The sequence below is a fragment of the Myodes glareolus genome, chromosome 1, assembly GCF_982192425.1.
Source record: "Myodes glareolus chromosome 1, mMyoGla1.1, whole genome shotgun sequence".
Taxonomy (NCBI): Eukaryota; Metazoa; Chordata; class Mammalia; order Rodentia; family Cricetidae; genus Myodes; species Myodes glareolus.
Window position 1 is genome coordinate 93373400 of NC_142026.1, and position 11676 is coordinate 93385075.

Consider the following 11676-nt stretch of genomic DNA (forward strand, 5'->3'; position numbering starts at 1 on the left):
GAAAGAGAGCAAGGAGGGTATACAAGATGTTATGGAAGGATAAAGGGGAGTGAGAAATGTTGTAATTATATTATAATAGCAAAAGCAAAAGTAATGAAGACTCTTGCTGAAAACATAAACAAATCTTCTAGCAGTTGTCAATATAATAAAAAACCCTCAGCATCCTTCCTCAGACACCTATGGATATGATATTTTAATAGTACATTATAATTTTTATTATTCATCATTTAAGCAGAAAACATTTTATGCACTGCTCTGTTATTTAACAGATAGATACTCCTTGAGTGGTGGTCTTGGTGCCAACCACATTAGAAACAAAATGTGATGTGGTGCCTTACTTAATAGAGCTTATATTTTAGATGGGAAATGACACTAGCATCAGGTACATTGAAATATTCACAGATTATCCTAAGGACTACAGAGTAATGATGGTACTTGTTGGTGGACTGGTTGGGAGAGACGGAGGGGAAGAGGAGCTTACTTTAGAAAGAATAACTAGAGATCTACTTCCATATTATCTAAGCGTAAGCACTTCCCAAGAAGGAGGTAAGATGCCCTTATTAACATCCTCACCATTGATTCAGTGTGAAACTCAGAACACTATTAGTTAAAAATGAGATCTTCTCCCTTATGAAGTTCATATAACTGGCGAGAATTGAGCTCACTGCAGTGTGAGCAGATGCCACTCCAGATCCCCTACCCCGACCTGCCAAGGCTCATTAATCTCTACCCTTTAACACCTCACTGTTCATGTCTTCCATTTCTAGAAAGAACAGTAAAGTTTGTCCATATTACGTATGGCCTGTAGCATAAGGTGTTTAGAAAAAGTTCCAATGTCTATACTAACCAAAAGCACTGCCCACAGTTAAAAAAATGTTAGCAATGCTCCAATTCAATTTCGGTATTCATAATTCAAATTCCACATGAATTACTTGACTAAGTAACCAGCCTAGTCATTTATGGCCTGCCCAACTTGGAGCTTTGTCTTCTCATTAACAATTCCTAGAAATCCAATCTCAGACACTTGAGGTGGATCTACAATTTTTTTACATGTATTTATTTAGTATACACTAACATACCATGATTTGTGCATGGAGTTCACTGAAGACCTTCTATGAGTCAATTTTCTCCTTTCTCTACATGGGGTTCAGAGGAAGTGAACTCCAGTCACATGAGTGGAAAATGCATTCATCTGATAAGCTATCTTATTTTCCCTCAGCAGATTCTTTCTCAAAAATAACTGTCCTATAACAGAGACCTTCTCAAGGGCAAATTTATGCCAGTCAAATATAGATCATCGATTCTGTCTATCAAAGCCTTGCACAATACCATCTTCTACTTCTATATTTGACCCCACTTTTGAGTCATCACTCTTCTGGTTCTGAATAAACTTTTCTACAACTACCTTTCTCCTTCAGGTTACATTGAAGCTTGGAGAAGCCAACATCTTGGTCACCTGTGATCTGGGGTGTCTGCTTGACCTCTTGGATCCCATGTGAGCATGGGGTCAGTAAAGAAACCTCTTGTAGAGCAAGAACAATACTTACTTCATCAAGTTGTTATGAGAATTAACTCAAAGGAAACCAATCCAATACCACACTGTGATCGAGTATTTTACTAGCTCTTATGAGTCCATAATCAAATAACTAAACCACTTTTTCATCAGCTCCTATTAGACCACAGAGAAATATGACACAAGCAATCTTAACTTGGTGACTTCTTTTTCTGTTTTATTTATAAAAGCATGGCAAAGCAAAACCAAATAAACATACAAACAAACAAAACTGAAACAGTGACCATAGAGTGATATATAACTTAAATATTTATTTATGACTAGATTATATAGGAAGTGACAATATTTTACTGCTATCTCTGAAGCTATCATACATTTAAACATTAGAGAAGGTAATAATTGCATATGTTTAAAATTTAAAATGTATGTCTTTTGAATTAAACAACTTTTTATATAAGCAATTCGGCAGTTCTTACGAATTACATAAATTTCTCCCCTTTAGGGCTCAAAATACAAGAACTGATAGTGATTCTACAGATAAAAATAGCTAAAGAGAATAACATTTTTGTAAATTAGATTCATTTATAGAGTAGGTTCATATATAGTTACCAGTCCTCACTAATAATTTCAGTAATACCTGTATGATTAACCATATGAAATTTGGGTAAAGCTTACTTTAAACGTGTTAGTTGTAGGGTCTGAGTGTAGGAAGGAGGGAGCAACTTGTTGGTTCCCAGCTGCTTAGCCATGAAAATAATCACACAAAACTATATTAATTAAATCACTGCTTGGCCCATTAGCTCCAACTTCTTATTGGCTAACTGTTACATATTAATTCAACCCACTTCTATTAATCTGTGTACTACCATGTGGTTGTGGCTTACCGGCTAAAGTTTCGGCATCTGTCTCCAGTGAGGTTACATAGCATCTCTCTGACTCTGCACTTCTTTCTCCCAGCATTCAGCTTAGTTTTCCCTGCCTACCTAAATTCTGCCCTATCAACAGGCCAAGCCAGTTTTCTTTATTCATAAATGGTAATCACAGCATACAGAGGAAAATTACACATTAGTTGAGAATACGGCTCAGTCACTCAAAGAAGCCATCATTAGGCTCTGAGCTCAGATCCCCAGTAACCACACAAAATATCATGCAGGATACCACATGCCTGTAATCCCAGAAGTAAAGAGGTAGAATCAGGAGGATCCCTGATTGCTGGTTAGCCCGTATAGCCAATGTCGTGAGCCCCATGTTCAGTGAGAGATCCTAATAAATAATAAAGTATATATATATATACATATATATATGTATATATATGTATAAAGAGAGAGAGACTGAGGAAGACATTTGGCACAGCCTCTTGCCTCCACATGCACTACTTCCACAGGTGTGCACACATGATCACATGCACACACATGTATACACACAAAGAAGTACTATTTGTATTTCTTTGTGTATGGGTATTGTGTGTGGGATAACTTAATGTTATTTTTCTAGAGCATGCATGCTTAAGATATTTTGTATATTGATACAATTTTAGGATTGCAATATACATTTCTACCTCTGAACAAGATACTTATACATTGTTTACATTGTTATATGAAGTCATTGTCCTCATTTGTTACACAGTTGTTTAAAGATTGTTTAATATTCTAATATGAATCTTAGTCTTTAAGTTATATAGGTATTAAGAATTATAACTCAATAGTCATCCATGTTTGTCATACTTATCGTTAGGTTAATCAGGTTCTTTAGATAGTTATTGTATTCTGCACAGACAGGTAATTTTCAACCACTTCAAAGAGCTGTAAAATATGGCATTTAAATAACTTAGGGTTTTGTTGATGTGAGACACAATTGCTCCTGGCAGCACCCATCTGTGCCTGAGAGAATATTGAGCTCTAAAGAGCTTGTTTTCTTCTTGGCAAAAGTGGCCTTTGGGCAAGAAACTGCCCATGCACTGACAAAAAGTATGATGTCTGGACAGGACAAGCAGGATACAAGAAAAAAGATTGTCAAATCTTGACAAGACAGGGTAAGACGGTTTTGAAAAATTTCATCCCTCTGATAATGGTCTGTCAGTTACTTTTGGCCTTGCCAAAGTTGGTTCCTCCAACATTGCAAATGAGACTTTTAGTGATTGCCCAGGTAGACAGTTGTCTCTGTCATTTGTTGCACATTTGGGAATCCGGCTTACTCAAGCAATATTATTTCCCTTCTTGGGTCTTTGATGGGGTTGAAGACTAGATAGTTATAGTTACTTTCCTCTTGATGTGGGAGTCCCCTCTGTGTGTTGCTTGTATTGGTTAATGAATAAAGAAAACTTTTTGGCCTAATAGGACAGAACTTAGGTAGGTGGAGAAGACAGAACTGAATTCTGGGAGGCAGAAAGCAGAGTCAGAGAGAGGCCATGAATCCTCCACCTGAGACAGACGCTGGTTAGAATTTTACCTGGTAAGTCACTGTCACGTGGTGATACACAGGTTAATAGAAATGGATTAAATTAAGATGTAAAAATTAGTCAATAAGAAACTAGAGCTAATGGGCCAAACAGTGATTTAATTAATTCAATTTCTGTGTGGTTATTTTGGGGCTAAACTAGCCTGGCTGCCAGGAAGAACAAACGGGCCCACTCTTGCACCATCCTCTCATGACTTGGTCAAGTTATTTATAATACAAGACTTAAACTCCTTCGAATAGGTTAATTATTGAGACATTTATCACCTGTTTCTTGCTTGATATTGTTTATGCTGGTTGTAATTCTTATTTTTATACCTGATATTTATTCTTATTGTATAAAATTTTATATTAGGCTTAAAACTCTCTTATTTAAACAAAAGGAGTGATGCTGTAGGAATTCCTACAGCCAGTAGCCTTTAAGTTAAGTTAAAGGCTAAGTTAAGCCTTTAACTTAGCCTTTAAGTTACCTGGCATGATTTCTTATACTATGTATGCCAATGTAAAGCACGGGTCTGGCCTTCCTTCCAGTGGTGTGATTCCGTTTCTGTTTCCCTTTTGTGCAGTGGATTGTGATCTGTGAGTTTGCCGCTAAATAAATAACCCTTTATTATACTCAATTCTGAGCTAGTGTGGGATTTCTTTTTAGTGTCATTCTTCAAGTGTGCCCTTCTTGATTTTGTACATTACAAGCCATTTTATCTCTCAAAGATTTATTATTTTAGTATGTTTTAATTGTATTTGACTGGATGGAAAGTACTTAATTTTCCTTTTGTTCACTGAAGTGTTTTTAGTACCAAGAACAGTGCCTACAAAGGGAAAAATAAATATTGTTTTGAAGAAATTAATAGATTAAACTAATTTTGGATGCATCCATTTGCTGACTGAAACACTGGGCAGCTGACTGAACTGCTGAGAGCCCCTCTCCCACCCATATCTGTACCCAGTCACAGTATACTTATTGATGACATTATGAATTTATTTCACAGCCCTCCACATTTAACCATCCTAGAGATATCAGCTCCTCCTCTCAACTACTGTCTATCTTTGTCTTTGGGCTCAACACATTCCAATCTGAGCCGCTGCTTTTAGGTTCATGTATCTTGGTAGACTGCATGCTGATGGATCTGGGGATTGCTTTCCAGTCATTGGTGCCATGGTATTCAGTAGTTGCTATGTGTTACTGATAGAGCAAGTTCATTGGCTGTCAAGGTCTTTACAGATATATGTGACAAGGTACCAATAAGGTATTGACATAATATTTTATGAACTCTACTGCACAATCTTTGGTTTGGCACAGTGTAAAGTGTTCTGCAGAAATTACACAGCAGACATATATGTACACCTCTTTGGCATTTGGCTATTCATCTGACTATGGCTTCTGCCTGTATCATGCTAATGGGAGGCAAAGAAAGCTCAACTCAGGCAGTCTGCTATATTCTGGTTACTTAATAGCTCAGTGATGTGATCAAACAGTCCTCTCATATTAATTATTAAAATTACACTCAGGGAAAAGTCCCCTTTTAATATGATCACTGTCCATCATGCCTCTTTTGTGAGGGTTACATTAATGCACCACACAGTACATTTTCACTTATGCAGCCCAGACAACATAAAGGACTTTGCAGGCAGAATGCTCACTTGCTCTAGCAGCATTAATACAAGCAATGGAACTGTTTGCACTTTTGGAATTTCTATCACCAATACCAGATAAATAAATCTCTCTCTGCTGCAATGTGTTTTCTGGGTGACTGAAAATAAATGCGTTTTAAAAGTAGCTCCCTATCATGTTTTTGGGAAGTACATATATTTCCAATTTGTTTCACTCCAACCCTCAAAATAAATAAACCTGTCACAGTTGAGCTGAGTGCTTCAAAGCAACTTAACCTTCCTTAATTTTTAAAGACTATACTAAAAATTTTGTCTGCACAACCTTCCCTAAACAAGTTTGGAGGAGACAGCTGGGCCTGCCTTTTCCTTGCACTGTGTTTATAGTTATAATCTATACTTGCTCACATAACACACTTTAAAAATTCAGCTGTAGAACTGACATCAGAGAAAGCAATTGCAAATTCTAAGTATAAATTATGAATTCAAAAAGGCAGGAGGACAGCCTATAGACATATGACAATGGTCTTTTATCCTGTCACTTGTATTATTTTTAATAAAATGCTGATTGGTCAGTAGCCAGGCAGGAAGTAGATGCGCAGTGATGAGAACAAGAGAATTCTGGGAAGACAAAAGCTCAGTGTGCAGTCGTCACCCAGACAGAGAGGAAGCCAGATAAGAATGCCATACTGATGAAAGATACCAAGTCACATGGCTAACACAGACAAGACTAATGAGCTAATATAAGATGTAAGAAAGAGTTAATAAGAAGCCTGAGCTAATAGACCAATCGGCTTATGATTAATGTAGACCTTTATGTGTTTCTTTGGGACTGAACGACTGCAGGACCTGGTGGGATAGAAACCTCTGTCAACAGCCTATGAAATCCCTGTTGATAAAGAGGCAATTTATTTTTCAACCAAAGCAGTAACTGTGAAGAAACATTCTGTAACAGGACAGGAACCCTGCAGGCCATTGCTGGAGAGGCCATGAAAGTGACATTGGAAAGAAATCTCTGCAGCACATTTTCTCTCTTGTCATCTACCATTCCTTGTCTCCTTATAAGGCTTTCTTGGCTTGACTAATGAAATGACTTTGTACACTTCTGCAACGTAACAAGAACTCATATATAGTGGCATAGACAGGCTGAACCTCCCTGAATAGTCTATTTCATTTAATTACTTGACCATCAGTGTCAGAGTTGGACCTTGAAATGAAGTTTGTTCCTAAACTGTGACTTGTGCTGCTTCTAAGGGGCATCTGATAGGGACAGGCATCTTTATTCTTTGTGCCTCTGGATGGACAGTGTTTCTGCTAAATGTTGTACCAACCATTGACCTCAGAATGTAGTCAAGTTGGGGCAGAGCCTTCTGGTTGTAATGTTCTTCAACTGAGAGAGGGGAACATGTTTTTGAGAGGTGAGAGCATTGAGACTGGTCATTTGTCACAATGTAATATAGCTCATTCCCTTCTAATAACCAAGATAAAGAACCATGAACAACAATGAAGGGAGGCTTTTTATCTGGAAGTGACAAGGGGAAATTGCAAAACGTAATTGTTTGCGGGATTGGGAAAGGAGCATTGAATAAATCTGCCTGCAACATGCTTAATGACAAATTAAGGGATTAAGGATTCTTTTTTTGGGTAATCAGCAAGAATGTAGGTTGGGGCAATGTAGGTAAGGTTTTCACCTGCTTGTGAGGGCTACGTACAGAAATACTTGTTGTCACTGGAATTCAAAACTTTTCTAATTGTGGGCAACAGTAAAGCAGGGAATTGGCGGCAGGGTCTATGAAATTATGGAATAAAAGAGATAGGAGTTCAATTCTCCACTGTTCAACTTTGAGACATTTCATTAATCTTTCATTTCTTCATGTGTGAAAGTAGGATATAGAATTCATCTTGCAGGATTCTAGAGAGGGCTGAGTGATATATCATTACAGTGGTTGCTCAGTGCACTTTACTTCCTCTCTCAATAAACAGAAAACTAAAAAATGTAAAGTTATCAAAGGTTCTGGATTGATTTCTGTTGTTGTTTGGGCAGGGTCTTCCTATGTAAACCAAGCTGGTTGCATGTGCATTTCAACAAATAAGTGATTCAACTTCAGAGCGGAAGAGATTGGGAGGGCGATTCTGGAGGGACATCAAGCCAGGGTCAACTTCAGTTCTGTTTCAATCTGTCAACAAAGACTTCTTAGCACAGGATAAGAGACCAACTTCTTCCTGTTCTTTCCTAGAACCCAAGAGTGTGAGACTTAAAGAGAAAAAGAGCAAAGGGGTTAATATGTAACAAATAAGAATCCAAAAGCAGTGTTGCTATATAGTACTAAGGTCATCATTGCATATGAAATTTAACTGCATAGAAATGCTTATCCACTCTGGTTGCTCTTTAGATAACAGGCTGTCAAGTCTCATTGGCATCCAATTTAATGCCTGGATGAGAAAACCAGGAAGCTGCAAATCTGTACCCTGTGAGAAAGTTATACCTGTGTTTCCTTTAATATCTTTTCTGAAAACTCTCATCTCTAACCTGGCCCTGGAGGGGTGAGGAGTTTCTGATTTGGGCAAGCTTCTGTTTTCAACTCATCACTTTTATTCGTCATTTACTCATGGCCTTTGAGATTCAATCATAGTGCAATGCAACAAAATTCTTGGAACGCAAAATGTTTTGATGCAATGTTAACTTGATAGTTCTGACTCTGTTTTAAAAAAACATAAATGCCCTTCATTCCCAAATTATTTCATTATCTATGGGCTAGGGTTCATACTACTAAAAATACTTGCAGATAACCTTCTATTAAGTACATTCTTTTGTGTACTTGAGGTACCACTTACTAGATATTGATTTGTCATAATGTTCTTGCCTTTTCCAGTCAAGGTCTACTTGGATTTTTTAAACAACTGATCAAAAGGTGCAAAACCTATGAATACGTTCTCCATGTAATGATTTTCTGACAGACCCTCAACAGGTGTAGCCAAAGACAGTGGCGTGGAAAAGGGACGAGCTGTGAAGAGTCTCCATAGCCACCTTTTCTCACATACATTAATCAGTAAGACTAAAACCCAGGCTCTCACATGACTCCAGGTGCTTATATGGCCTCAGAAACTTTAGGGACAATAAATAATGGAACAACTTTTCAGGCTGTAGAACTGGTCAATCAAGTACTAATATCAGATGATGTCTTTGGTTGGTTCCAGGGCAATAGCTATGAGAAAGGAGACTTCAAGAATCTTAAGAAACCTGGCTCTGGGTAGGAATTACAAACAGAATGTGTCTGTTTCATCTCCCAGACTCAGTGAATGAACTGCTACACTGCCATCTGCAGAACATCCCCACATCCTTTCCAGTATCATATCCATCTTAAGGCTGAGACTCAAAAGGGTGATATAGGCACAGTGATCTCATGCTGATGATGCAAATACTCAGGCAAAATTAGCGAGTGGTTAGAAAAAGAACCTATTTATACCACAAAAGAAGCCTAGATTTATGTCAAAGCCTGATGGGGTTCTAAATATAGAATAAAGATAGCTTAGCCTAATGTTGATACAAATTGGGTCATTGGTCCAAAATGGTTAGGCTAGAAATGTGATTAATGTAGAATTTCTTTTCAAAGGCATGTTGGTCTAGGGAGATAGTTCCATTAGGAAGCAAAAGAAAATATGGATCTGAATATAGAAACTGCTCATGTGAAATATCACTAGAGGTAGAAGAATGTCCCAAAGGCTTGCTACATAGGAGTTCAAATTGCTTATTGATTTTGTTTTGCTGTCAAGATGCTATTTCTTCATATCACCAATGAAACAGATTTCAAGACAAACAACCCAGCCATAAAAACCTTAGTCACCTTTCCTTGTCCTTTTACTAAGGTACCTGAAGGAAACATGTAAGGAACAACTGTGGTTCAGTCCATCATGACTGAAAAAGCAGGGCAGAGTTCACTACATCAGACCTGTGTGTTGGCGACTCCTAAAACCACCGGGACAAGAAAACTCAGAGCAGGGCTAAGACCTCCAAAGCCCCTTTCCTTGTACTTCTCTTACTAGAAAGGCTACACCTCTCAAAACTTCCACAACTTGCCAAGACATTGGCCCGCATTGAGGGATAGCATTTAAATCATGGGTGTGGGGGAAACTTCAGAGTCGAACCATAAAACCAACCATAAAAGAAACAGAGAAAGGACAGGAAAAGAGGAAACAAACAGTTCTGCCTAACATCTCTGCTCTCATGAAGGTGTGATTGTGCTCTATATTTAATTAATTTAACTAATTAATCTTATTTGATGTTGACTGTGTCAGCTTCCCTCATCAAGAGTCCTTTCCATTACTTTTCTCTCCCACCCTCTTTCTGTTCCTCTGATCTTTTCCCATAAGACCTCACACCTGATTTCATTCAACAAGTACTTATTGAGGACCTACTGTATGCCAGGAAATAGTTTAACATGCTAAAGAGACACTGGTGAGCAAAACTTCCTGTCTTTAGTCTAATTCCCATTTAAATTATGAAACTGAAAAACATACAAAATTAATCCTTATTTAATTTTAGCTAAAAATTTATTCATATTTTTGCCAGACTCACTGAAAACACAGGGCTGTTTTGCTCATCTCTGCCACACACAGTAGGCCCCCATTCATTATTTGCTTGGTGCCCAAACCTAGCACTCTAAATAACAACAGCATGAAAGTCAAAGGCATTCCTAGAAATGAACATCTGAGCCCTCTTCCCTCAGAACTAATTTATGAGCAAGCACAGAAAAGCACAGTAATTAGAGCAGTTGAGTAGTAGTCTCCAATTTTAGCTCTAATTTTGGAAAGTTTTGTAGTTGAAACATTGAGTTGTCAAACATGCCCAAATTTCAGGGATCAAAATACTTATAAAAAACAATTTAGTAAAAGCCTTTGGCTCTTATAAACCTATAGTGGATTTTGGGGAATTTCTCTAGCACCAGGTTTCTCCCTAATACCGTAGTGGCTCCCTCTATCAAGATGTCTCTTTCATTGCTCTCCCACTTCATCCCTCTCTCACTTCAACCATCATTTTGCCTCAAGTTCTCATCTCATCTCCTCCTTTACTGCCTGCCCCCTTGTCCTAGGAGATCTCATCTAATTCTCCTTCCCAGGGTGATCCATGTGTCCCTCTTAGGGTTTTCCTTGTTACCAAGCTTCTCTGGAGCTGTGGATTATAGTCTGGTTATGCTTTGCTTTACATCTAATATCTACTTATGAGTGAGTAGATACTGCGTTTGTCTTTCTAGGTCTGAGCTGCCTCGTTCAGTTACATCTGTTTGCCTGAAAATGTCATGATGTCATTGTTTTTCATAGCCAAGTAATAGTTCATTTATCCATCCTTCAGTTCAGGACATCTAGGTTGTTTCCAGGTTCTGGCTATTATGAATAATGTTTCTATGAACATTGTTAAACAAGTGCTTTTGTGGTATGATTGACTATCCTTTGGATATATGACCAGGCGTGGTATCACTGGGTCTTAAGAAAGATTGATTCCAATTTTTTGAAAATTCCTAGGAAGTCACAAGGATGACCCCAGCTAAGATTCCTAGCAATAGTGGAGAGGGAGCCCGAACTAGCCTTTCTCTGTAATCAGATTGGTGATTGTCTATAATCATACAGCCTTCATTCATTAACTCACAGAACCAGTTGAAGAGATTCACAACCAAGCACCAGGCCAAGCTCTGGGAATCTAATCAAAAAGTGGGAGGAAGGAATATATGAGCAAGGGAGGTCAAGATCATGATGGAGACATCTACAGAGACAGTTTATCCAAGGTCATGGAAATTCATAAACTTTATAATGACAGCTATAGGACCTCCATGGGACCAAACTAGGCCCTCCATATGTGGGAGACAGTGGTGAAGCTTAGACTATCTGTGATACACCTGCTAGTAGGACCAGGATTCATCCTTGATGCATGAGCTAGCTTGTTGGAGCCCATTCTCTATGGCGGGATGCCATTCTTAGTCTTAGTGTAGAGGGGAGGAGTTTGGGCCTGCCCCAACTTAATGTGCAAGACTTTATTGACTTCCTATGGGAGCCCTTACCCTTTGGGAGGAGTGGATGGGGTTTGGGCTGGGGGAAAGTTGGGGTGG